Raw genomic sequence first — 12,790 nt, 5'->3', positions numbered from 1 at the left:
TATTAAATAATAGTTCGCTCCCGTCTGGTAGAATTTACTGGGGATGCAAGGGAAATTACATTGCCAGATCAGAGTGTCGCTTTTAAAGTTAAAACCAAAGAGCTGCGCTGCCAGCCAGTTCTAATTCTGGGCTAGTTCCTTCCTTCCTTCAGGCTGAAATATTACAACACTTTCCTGAAAGCCAGGCCACATCTGCACCACACAGTTAAACCCCAAAGAATCCTGGGAATGGTAGTTGGTTAACGCTGCTAAGAGTTGCTAGGGGAGCCCTATTCCCCTCACAGAGCTACACTTCTCCGAGTGGTTTAACAATAAATCCCTCTTGCAAAGGAACTTTGGAATTGTAGCTCTGTGAGGGGAGTAGGGATCTCCTAACAACTTTCAGCACCATTAACAAGCTATAGCTCTCAGGATTCTTTGGGTGAAGCCATGACTGTTAAACGGGCATTATACTTCTTTAAATGTGTAGAGTAGGTATGGCCTAAGTCCCACAGTGAGATGTCATGATAAGTATACATTGGCCTGGTTCAGATGCTCAAAGGGCCTTCCAAGTGCAGTAATACATTTTTTTAAAAAAATCAATTATTAAATTGTGGAGAAATGCAACAAAACCCAACAAAACCACTAAAAGGAGCTGTGTTCTGCTGCAGGTACAACAGCAAGGTCTTGTGGCCCTTTGAATACATAGCAACAAGTTTATTTTGAGGTGGATTCTAGTCATTGGAAGCTCATGCAATAATAAAATAGTCTTTCAAATGCCACAAGACTTTGAGGTGCTTTAAAATTATATTCAGAGAGCAGTTTCATGAAATATCATGAAATACTTCTTCCAATTTAAAACCTGACATTAATATATTATTAAGGCATAGGATGTTTATCTTTAAAAGGTTTCATATCTATTTCACTGCCTCCAAAAAGGAACTACCGTATTTTTCGCCCTATAGGACGCACTTTTTCCCCTCCAAAAATGAAGGGGAAATCTGTGTGCGTCCTATGGGGTGAATGCAGGCTTTTGCTGAAGCTTGGAGAGCGAAAGGGGTTGGTGCGCACCGACCCCTCTCACTCTCCAGGCTTCAGGAAGCTATCCGCAAGCCTGGGGAGCCCTGCGGGAGTTCCTGCAGGGCTCCCTAGGTTGCGGATAGCAGCCTGCTGCCCGGAGCGCGGGGCGCGCTGAAGCCACGGCTTGGGGGGGGATTTTTTTGTCTTTATTCCCCCCCCCCAAAAAAAACTAGGTGCGTCCTATGGGCTGGTGCATCCTACAGGGCGAAAAATACGGTAATTCAGTTTCAGTTCAATTCCTGATTAATTCATGTGGTTCTCTACTTTTGTGTGTGTGTGCTTTCAGACTTTTGCAAGCTGCTCTGCTAAAGTATAAAATATACCCAAGGAGACTTAAGAAGGCATTAGCACACACACATTGTAATGCGAACAATTGTTTCATTTAATTTTTCCATCCATTATGATCTATAAGCTTAAATAGCAGCATCACTTTTCAGATAGATAAAATGGTAAATGCAGTGGCCACAATCAAACGCAGAAGTGCAATGAAACTCTGTGTGTGTGTGTGTGTGTGTGTGCGTGTGTGTGCGTGTGTGTGTGTGTGTGTGTGATTGAATTAAAATTAAAACTGAATTGAAATAAAAATTGCCAAAGGCCTCACCACAAAAAGAACTTCATTCATGTTCAGTTCACCCAGAAATTAGAGAAACTACTTTAAGGTGCAATTCAGAGATTTTTTAATTCAGTGAATTAGCTACTCAGAACCAACCATCTTAACTTCAAGCAATTACTATCATCATCATTACCGCCGCCACACCAACTTCTGTTCCTCAATCAAAGCACAGCTTGGAATTTCTACAGTCCTACTGATGTGGGTGGGGGCCATTTATTTATAATGGTGGTGGTGGAGAATCCATCTCTGCCTGGCCAGGGGGTGGGGAGGTTTGTTGGAATAGCAGACATTCTTCCAACCACTTCAAAGTAAATACAACATCAGCCCACCTTTGTTCTCTCAACATGTGTCTTTAAATTAATCTCTCTCCTAGAAACAAGGAAAATCAATCAGACCCAAACACCTTATTCATTCCTCCACGTAAACAAGTCTAGCACTTGATCATGGCAGGGATGTGGGGGAGACATAGGCTGATAGCTTGCCTTAAGACTACTGTCAAAGAAACAAAACTGGAGTGAATAAGACCTGCTATTAACTGCTCTCTATGAAAGATGCTGATTGTTCTTCAGGGTATGTATTCTCATCGGTTGTTTTGTCACTTGATCTGCTACACAAACTCCTGCCATGTCCATCTTCATTTGATACCTGATCCAATATCAGAAGCAGTGTGTCTCTGAATACCAGTTGCTGGCAGAGAGTGGAAGTGGTGAGAATATTGCTTCATTTATGTCCCAATTGCAGGCTTCCCACAGACATCTGGTTCACCACTGTGAGAACAGGATGCTGGACCAGATGAGCCTTTGGTCTGATCCAGCAGGGCTCGTCTTGTGTTGAAAGAGTGAGAGTCATAAGTTTTTCCAGGACCGTACTCAAGGGTCTTGACATTACGCTGGGTATCAGTGTATTGAGCCTGTTGCTTTAGTATTACAGTGATACCTCGGGTTAAGAACTTAATTTGTTCTGGAGGTCTGTTCTTAACCTGAAACTGTTCTTAAGCTGAGGTACCACTTTAGCTAATGGGGCCTCCCGCTGCCACCACGCTGCCACCGTGCAATTTCTATTCTCATCCTGAAGCAAATTTCTTAACCCGAGGTACTATTTCTGGGTCAGCAGAGTCTGTAACCTGAAGCATCTGTAACCTGAGGTACCACTGTGTTTTTGTTTGTTTCATCATGAGTAAAAAAAATTTCAATTTGCAAAGAGGGGGGATGGGGGACAAATACAATTCAGTTCACATTTAAAGGCAAACCTAGCTAATTCACTCTTTCCAAAACAATACGCAAACTGAAATGCAGCCACCCTTCAAAATTTGCACACCTGTGAATTTTGCAATGCAGTTCACCAGCTAAGTAAGTGTGTACAAAAATTCATATAGCAGGGTACAGTGTTACCAGTTTTATACTGGTAAAAAGAACATGCAAAAAGGAGGTTTTTTAAAAAATTACAAATTGATGTGGAAATGTGGAGAACTGAACTTAAGCTTGGGAAAATGAGGCAAGAGGGAGGAAATGGAAGTCGCATTAAACGCAACCCCAATTCCCATCAGCCTCAATTGGTTTGGCCCAATGGTCAGGGGTGATGGGAGTTGTAGTCTAAAAACATTTGGAGGTTATCACAGTGGAGCAATAATGCTTAGAAAAGAATGTCTGAAACCATACAGCAGCCTTCACCAGTCAGGTGCCACCCAGATGTTTTGGATCCCAACTCCCATCAGCTCCAGCCAGCCCAGCTGGAGGGAACCAGACTGGTGAAGGCTGCCATACAATTTTGCTCCAAGAGCAAAAGCGGCCCCTTTGCTAAGTGGAAACTTCCGGAATACATCCACGCAACAATGGACAGTGTTTTGTGGTTCTGTGTTCACAATGTAACTTGGATTTTCAAAGGGGAAATGGAACAGCTGCTACTTTCTTCAACCCAAGCAAGATTCTCCTTTCATTCTGCCCTCCTGTACAGCAGGTCAGCTCAATTGCTTGGACCTATTGATCTCCTGTTTTCATAAAAACATCTGCCTCTGAACGAAAATGATGCTGTTAGTGCAATAAACCATTGCCCTCTTCACCGGTCTTTACAGATTTACACAATGCAAATCCCAAATGGAACCACTTTATTGTCAGTTGAAGCAGCTGATTTTTATTTTTATTTTAATCCCAAAATCTTTGGTGTATTTCAAGATATCTGAAGTCTGATTCAAACATGCAGTAGTAGCACACTATGTGGCTTTTCAGCATTCTTCCTCATTTCTTTCTTTGTGTATAATTTTAGTTATTTTTTAAGGTGGGGAATTATTTGAACATGCACTCGCCTACCTGTACTGAGAATTTTAAAGAAGTATATCATACAGTAACTTTGGGATCACAACAGCAACTGGTTAGACTGATCCTCAGCATTTCTAATGTTGAAAAAGTTGGACTATGATTTCATTGGTATTGGGTAATCTAACAATAGTTTGAACACTCTCTCTCTCTCTCTCTCTCTCTCTCTCTCTCTCTCCATCTCCCAAGGCCAAATTTTGCGCTGAGAAAAGCTGTATTTCATAACCTGCATAAGACTATAAGATCCCTGCTTGATGAGGCCACTGGCCCATTGAGCCCAGCATCCTGTTCTCAGTTTTATATTGAACATATTTGCATGACCCATCATATTTGACATAATTTACCATGCAACATTTTAAGATTGTCATTAATTTTTATTATTAATTTGTTTAATAAAGTGCAAAACTGGTGAGTATATATTACCAGGCAGAAAGCTATGTATATTTGCAGTTGTGTAGTAGTAATAATAATAATAATAAGAAGAAGAAGAAGAAGAAGAAGTTATTTGTACCCCTCCCATCTGACTGGTTTGCTGGACCAGATGGGCCACTGGCCTGATCCAGCAGGCTCTTCTTATGTTCTTATGTGATATCTGAAGTATTCAAATACAGTGGTACCTTGGGTTACATACGCTTCAGGTTACATACGCTTCAGGTTACAGACTACGCTAACCCAGAAATAGTACTTCAGGTTAAGAACTTTGCTTCACGATGAAAACAGAAATCGCGTGGCAGCAGCAGGAGGCCCCATTAGCTAAAGTGGTGCTTCAGGTTAAGAACAGTTTCAGGTTAAGAACGGACCTCCGGAATGAAATAAGTACGTAACCAGAGGTTACCACTGTATTCAAGTTATGCAAACATTGTATGGTGATGCAAAAAGTGAATGATAATTTTAAAAGTAAATTGAGTAGCCTTGGCTCCCCTGGAACTCCAGACCCTGATCAAACATGTCCATTTCTCACCCCACCCCCCTGCTAAGGATACTTCTCACAGACCTCACAGCTGCTCTCCACTTCACTAATGTTTCTAATTAAAAAAGGAAATATAACACTTTTTTGTATTAATAATTTCTAGTTTTGAGGATTTTCTATCACTCAGTTAAAGCTTCTGAATGCCATGGAATTTGATTCTAAGTACAAAAAGCATGTATGCACACACAAGGAAAATGCACCGGTATGTTGTAGGGGCACGTGTTTTGTGCACAAATTATAATCATCAGAGATGGCTGGTGCCCTTTGGGACTAGTGGCGTGGAAGGCAGGGAGACCAACCATAAGTGGAGCCAGGAGCCAATGACGGGCAACTAATTCTAGCTTTGTCACTCTTTTCCTCCCTGCTAAGTTCTACAAGGACAAAACTGAGAATGAGGAGGGAGGTAGCAGGCAACCAGGGCCATCGCTAAGTTTGTGGCCATCACTGCTTCTTGCAGGAGCAAATTCCGCAGTTTAAAGATGCACCCTGTGGAAAAGTGCTTTTGTTTGTCTGCTTGGAATCTTTCAAAGTTCAGTTTCATTGGATGTTTGCAACTTCAGGTGTTATGAGAGAGGGAGTGATAAGGCTGATAAGAGTTGGAGTCAAACAACATTTGGAGGACCACAAGTCCCCTGCTCCTTCTGTGAAGAAAGGAGCATCTCACATAAGGGTGGGGTTAGTGGTGGAGAGCAAGGCTACCCTGCACAGCTCTGTAACCCCTCTCATGTGCTCTTTCAATGCATGGGGGTCAGTTTCACTCCCCTATTATTATCCTCAGTATATAAAAAGAGGAGCTCCCTGTGGGATCAATTCCATCTGCTGCCTTAGTCTCTTTCCTCCTCCTCCTCCTCCTCCTCCTCCTCCTCCCCCCCCCCCTTTGGACAAGAGGAGCCTTTCCAGGCAAACTAGAGGTCTGTGGACAGGAGCTGTAGCTCAATAGCAGAGCACATTATTTGAAATGCAAAAGGTGCCTAGTTTAGTCTCTGGCATCTCCACACAGAGCTGGGAAAAGCCTCCTGTCTGCTATTCTAGAGGGCTGCTGTCAGTGTCAACAGTACTGAGTACAGACTAGCCCTGCACAGGCCTCACATCTGAAGTCTCCTCGGATGAGAAGCAAGGGGAGCTGGACCTTCAGCAGATCTCAACACTGCCAGTGATTTTGAGGAGCCATGAGACATGAAGGTCCCTGTCCCTGGATTAGAAGTCTCCACACCAGCTGCCTGAATTCTAGGACCAGGTGGCTAAACCTTTTCATCCAGAGGACCATATTACACCACTGTATGACTATAGTTGGGTGGGGTCAGAATGAAATGGGGCCAAAGTGTGCAGGACCACACTCTTATGCACACATATATGCTCACATGAGGTATATGCCACATTTTATCCCTGAATCATGCACACACTTCTCTCTCTCTCTCTCTCTCTCTCTCTCTCTCACACACACACACACACACACACACACACACACACACACATATCCTAGGATAAAAATCTTCCCTGAATAACTTATTTTAAGCAGATCTTTTTAAAATTGCATTTGTATCCCACCTTTCTTTCATACACAATTCCTCACGTTCCATTTTTATTTCACAACAACCTGTGAGGTAAGCTAGGCCCGAGGGTCACCCGCTGAGATTCATGGCTCTTTCTATCTTTAGGCCTCTTTCTCTTGCTCTATCTGGCCTCCATATGCTAACTCTTTCCAAAGCATTTTCACTGGAGTGGTTGTATGTGTTTGCCAGTAAACAGGATTTTTGTGTGTTGCTTTTATTTTATTTTTTTTCGGCAAAATTTGAAGAAGAAAAAAGTCTATTGCCGAGGGTAATATGATTGTTTTCCCGAAACCAAAAAAAATGTGCTCCTTGTTTTATGAGGCTCTGAGACAGGAAAAACATCAGCTCTTATTTTCTTGCCCGTTCTTTTGGAAAATTGCAATTGCATACTTTGCTGCAAAGGGGGTTGTAGGAAACTATATTTGCATAATTTCCTCCCCTTTTCTCTGGCTGATATTTATATAGGAGGGGAATCGTGTTCTGGTGCTTCTAATAACTGGCTTTCATCCCTTCCCTCCCTCCACCAGCACTGCTGCACACTAAGTTCCAGGCAACCCAATCTGCATTTCAGAAAATGGGATATGGGTTGGATGTTAATAGTTTCCTGACACTGTTGGTTTTGCTATGGGTATATGTGTGTGGCGGTTGAAGTGTGGTGGTGGAGATGCACAATGTCTAACACTACAGATCACAAAGATGCCACATCTCAGGGGTCTGTCTGCATGCTTCTCCTATTAATGTAGTTTCCCTCTTGAAAGAGACAGCAGCCCCATTGGAAACTTTTTTTGCCAGATCTGATAATTGGATTTAACCACAGAGAAAGCCTTGTGGGACAGACCACTCTCGCCACCCAAACTGTAGCACATTCCAAAACCCCATAGAGCGGCCAAGAAGAGATTCCCAATTGCTTTTGCACTAACTGGCATATTTATTTCTGCCTTGCCATGGTTTCTTGCAGAAGTAAATTAGTCCTGGTTTCTCCCCCCCCCCACCAATATTTCTTCCCCTAACCATGCAAAATGCTTGTTGTCCAGCCCCATCCCATAACTCTTTCTGGTTTGTTTGCTTGCAGGGACTCTAACAGCGAGGAACTAAGGACTTTAGCAGTGAGGGATGAAACACCTTACATGTTCTGTTCATACTCACAAAGAGCAGCAGAAACACTTGGGAGTAAGCACTTCATCTGCTTATTGTTTGTTTGGTTTGTTTTCAGATGCACAGGGCCTGAAGTGCCAGTCACTGTGGAGCGTGAATAGCCTTGAAGATCAAGCCCCTGTCATGGTCAGAGGATGAAACCGCCTGCCATTCCAACTGGGAAACTTGCATGACAACAACCCAAAATCCTTTGGGCACTAGGACTCAGGTGATATAAATATTACAGAGCTATTGTCTTCTCTCAATCTGGGAGTCTTGTTTCTATGGGAGACCATCTGTGCCTATTTCTATGGGAGGCCACCTTGTCAAACTCCACAATCCCACTGGTTCAGAATGCGAAGGCTTGTAATGCTTGTCTTCATTCCAGGGTGAACATTGTGGCTCCACAAGTTCCAATCTGCCTTAGTCTGTAGCTTGAGCTGGAGAAGAATTCATTACCCTCACCTCCCCATTTACCTGGCCTGGTGATCACTATGGCAGCAATGATAGGGTGACTGGCTGGGGACCTCCCTTCACCCCTAACACCATCATTGCTGCTATGAATTCCTAATACCAGGAGCCCCGGGACTTGTAGTCCCCAGGGCATCTGACATGTCACCTGAGCAAAGCTGCCCTGGGAAAAATACATTTACCAGGACCATGTTGCTTGGGGTGCTGAAATCAGGAATAGGGGGTTCCTGGGGGGGGGGTTGGGGCGAGGCATTGAGGCCATAGGAGCCAACTCCCAGGAGCCGAGGTCCCTTCACCCTCCCATAAAATGTGGGGCTCCCAAAGTTGACGGGTATTGCAATTCAAATGGTATGGGTGTGCCCCATTATGTGATTGATTAGGTGGGGTGGGGCTTACCTGGGCCCCTCTAATATTTTATTCAAGGTGGTACCCCTGGTTGAGGCCATATTCCAGGGATGTCATCAGGTACCTATTTTGGTCTTGGAATAAACTGTATTATAATTGTGTGAGGGTATAAGAATAGCTTGGTTTGCTCACCCCCATTGTGTATTGAACCAATTCAGGCTGAAGGTCTTTGGCTGGCCAGCCCAGCTGTGGTACCTCCTCACCTTTGGGCCTAAGTATGTGAAATTCAGAAACAAGCATACAGCTAAGAAGGATAAGTCCTCCATTCCCACAATTAGCTCTCTGCCAGCCCAGAGAGCCCAGCTGTGGTACCTCCTCACCTTTGGGCCTAAGTATGTGAAATTCAGAAACAAGCATACAGCTAAGAAGGATAAGTCCTCCATTCCCACAATTAGCTCTCTGCCAGCTCTGTGCAGAGCTCCTTCTTTTTGCTCTCCCAATCCTAGCCTTGTCATAGGAATATGATAGCCAATCCAGGGGCTTCTAAACATACAAATTGTCTGTTGTGTTTATTGTCTGCCATCAATGATCAGGACACACCAAAGCTGAAAGTGAGAGCCATTTGTCTGCTTTGCAGTGCATCATGTAGCAGCAGGACTTGAGGCAGCCTTCAAAAATTCTTTGGCTGACCATGCTGCTGACCACAGGGAAACAGCTGACCCATCTGGTTTGCTCCTCTGTGAAATGCTGGAACAGTAGTAGGCCAAAAGGCCAGAACTTATCCTGGCTGTGCCAGTTACTTCATCATCCTTGCACACCCATGAACGTAATTGTGTATTGTTTCGGGAACTTGGAATATAGACAGAGCTTCTGGAAGGCAAGTGACAGGGTTTCTCATTTTGTTTCAATAACCTTGGTGGTTGTGGAGAGGAGTTAGACTCTCACAGCAGGAAATGACCTCAAGGGTCATCTGGTTCAATCCCTGCTCCGTGCAAGCAATCCACTGCTATATGCAACATCCCTGAAAGGTGGCCATTCTGCTTGCTTAAAAGCCTTTAATGAAGGAGAGTCCCCCATATTCCAGTGCAGTCTGTCCACTGCTGAACAGCTCCGACACTAAGGAAATTCTTCCTACTGTTTAGTGAAAATTCTTTTTTCTCATAATTCAAACCCATTGTGGTTTGGATCCTACTCTCTGGAGCAACGTAAAATAAATTTGATGCATTACCTATGTGGCAACCTTGCAAACATCTGAAGGTGCTACAAGCCTAGAGGTAGGCTTGGTTCTTAGCTGCACTGAAAACAGAACAATGTCAGTCGCAGCTTTACCTCATTAGAGAGGGAATTCTACAGTTGGGGTGACACCTCCCAAAATGTGCTGTCTTGAGTCACCAAACCATGGTCTACACTAAGAGGTGGAATGACAAAAAGGGCCTCCCCATATATTTTAAAGCCCAGGCATGAAAATAAAGCAAGAGGCAACTGGGTCCTAAATTATATAGGACTTTAAGAATGATGATGATGATGACGACAATGTTAATGGTGGTAATAATAACAATAATAATTAAATATTCAACAGTTTGCTTATCTTTCATGACACTCACAATTATTACTTTTTATAACAGTCCTCTGGGACTGTCATGAGGCCTTATAATGTTAGAGGCCTGTCTAGCAGTGGTTGCTAGGTGACAGGTTCAGCGAGAGAGAGACCCCAGCAGTGGCAGCAGGGGTGGGTGGGGCTCCTATAGAGGCTCCGCCCCACAGGATTCTGCCACCTGAGGTGGCTGCTTCAGTCCACCTCATGGCTGGGCCAGCCCTGAGTTTTCCCTTGTGTATAAAAAAAACCCCGTATTAAACAAGTTTAAGTTTCTCTTGTCACTAGTGGTTAAGTCCATCTTTTGTCCAAACCCAGCTACGCTGCCAGGAAGTTTTGAAGTATTCTGAGGGAATTGATGGCAATGAAAACAAATAAATAAATACAGAAGCACACACACATGTACATGTGATAAGTGAGGCTGTGGAACCTGGGGTCCCTGACACACCCCACTGCGAGCAACCATATTGCTATCCATCAGAACATCAGGAAAGGCAGTCCATGTCAGGAGTGGTAATAGCCTCTTTGCAGCTTCCCCAGAAAACCACTTACTGATGCCAGGCCTACTCCTCTGTGAGGAAAGGTTACAGCATTTGGTGCTTTTTAGTTCAGAGAAAAGGTGAGGAAGAAGAGACATGATAGGAGTGCATAATATTATGTGTGGTGTTGAGAAAGTGGACAGAGATAAGTTTTTCCTCCTTTCATACTACAAGAACTCAGGGACATCCAATAAAGTTGAATGTTGGAAGATCCAAGGCAGACAAAAAGGGGGACTTCTTTGGGCAGCACATAGTTAAAATATGGAATTCACTCTCACCAAATGCAGTGATGGTGACCACTAACTTGGATAGCTATAGAATTAGAGGATTAAACAAATTCATGAAAGATCAGGCTGCTAGCCATCATGCATATGCTGTGGTGGAGCTTCATGCTCTAGCACCAGGTGGGGGGGGTGGAGAGCTGGCAGAGGCGAGGCTGACGCGCGTCCTGGGGGCGTGGCATGCAGCCTGCTGGGGCGTGGCGCCTAGCATGGGCGGGGGGGGGCAGCAGCAATGGCACCCTACCGGGATCGCACTGCTGTGCTACCCCTGCGCTCCTCTTCCTTCACCAGTGGTTTCCCCCACTGCATTATGTATGCCTTTGAATGCCAGTTGCTGGTAATTGCCAGTAGGGAGAGTGCTGTTGCACTTAGGTGCTGCTTGTGGGCATCTAGTTGGTCACCATGAGAAGAGACTGCTGGATTAAATGGGTCTTTGGTAGGGCTCTTATTATATTCAACACTAATAATATTACTACAGTTTGATTGCTAAAGTTGTTTTTCTCCCTCTACCCTCTGTGTTACAAGTTTTGCTATGGTTTCCAGTGGAAACAGGAAGATGGTATTTAAAGCCCAAAGCAGGAGGGTTGTGATATGCTTTTGCTACAGTCCCGTGAGCTTTGCGCCCGATATGTTAACATGCTCAGTGATTGCATGGAACAGTTCCTGCAGGAGTGTGGAATTTGGCTCATCGTATCTCCAGTGGGCCCTGTAATTCTCCTTTTCCTCGGTGAATCAACCAGAGCTGACGGATCGCTACTGAATCGCCTCCTGTCCTCTTGAAGCGAGGCATGGTGATCACTGTTATGTTGCCACAAGCGTCCATATAAATGTTTGTAGGCCGAATTATGATTTTTGGAGGATTCATTCTGGCTCGCTACCATTTATGGAGGGAAAGGGGCCAGGGAGGAGGAACAATATTTGTTGCAAGGAAGCAGTCTTTGACAGAAAGAAATGAGAGATGAAGACTTATAGGTTCTCTGTTTTGCAAGCTTATGCTTATTATAGTATTGGTTGGGGAGAAGGCATATTTATATTCTCACAGTTGTTGACTGGTTGAGGGTCAAGCAGCATTCTGCAAAAGTATTTTATATATACAGTTTGTATAAAGTAAAGTGGTCCAATTAACCACTCATTTCATGTAAGCTTACATCAATGTGAGCCTGTTCCTACTAAAAAAGAGAAAAATACTGTTATCCTAATTTATAGCCCCGAGAGGCTCCCAAAGCAGGTTACAAAGGATTCTCATAATAAAATCACACTCAGGTATGGTTTCGGGAACAAAAATAACATATTGTCCCCCTCCAGATGTTGTTGGATTACAGCTCCCATCAGCCCTAGTTAGCATGGCCAATAGTCAGAGATGATGGGAATTGTTCCAGTGGCATTTCTTGGTCTTCCTTAGAGCCATCCTTCCTACTAGGTAACAGCTCCCACCAATGTCTTCTGGGGGAAGGAAGTGGGGGGCCATGATAGAGGTAACTTTTCTCCTGTTGCCAGGCACCCACTCTTGTTTAGTTGTCGTGGTGAATGAACAGCCACTCTCTGAGCTCTCCTCCCTGCATGTCTCTGATCCATCTAAAACCGCCAGTCTAAACTAGAGAAGCCATCTCCAGCCCCTGTGGTAATGAAAGCCATGTTTCAAGTGTGTGGCATGTAAACGGAGCAGTGTTTTCTTTATGTCAGACCTGAATTTCATGGCATTAGTCCCCAAATTCTAGTATCAAAGGGTGGGGTGTGAGCTTCTTTTCTCTCTCTCTGCTTCCTTCAGATCAGCCAGCATTTTAATAGATACTTTCATGCCTGTCTTTTATCTTCTAAGCTAAAAGGCTCCAACATCTGTAGCCTTTCAACATTGGTCAGGGTGGGAACCTGTAGCCAGTGAATGTTGGTCAATGAGGGTGAATGGGGCACTGTCCTGC

At 44.1% G+C, this 12,790-nt stretch overlaps 1 protein-coding gene across 1 annotated transcript in view; it reads left to right on the top strand.

Moving 5' to 3' along the window:
- Positions 1-12,790, top strand: part of RUNX3 (RUNX family transcription factor 3) — a 157,368-nt gene that overhangs the window by 2,808 nt on the left and 141,770 nt on the right. Inside the window, exon 2 of the mRNA XM_081869292.1 lies at positions 7,721-7,870. The gene's annotated coding sequence lies outside the window, so the exon portion shown is untranslated. The remainder of the gene's footprint in view (positions 1-7,720; positions 7,871-12,790) is intronic.

This window comes from Podarcis erhardii, assembly GCF_964252035.2.
Source record: "Podarcis erhardii genome assembly, chromosome: 7".
NCBI classification, from domain to species: Eukaryota; Metazoa; Chordata; class Lepidosauria; order Squamata; family Lacertidae; genus Podarcis; species Podarcis erhardii.
Note: the sequence above shows the minus strand (reverse complement) of the source record. Positions and strands in the feature narration are given on the sequence as shown.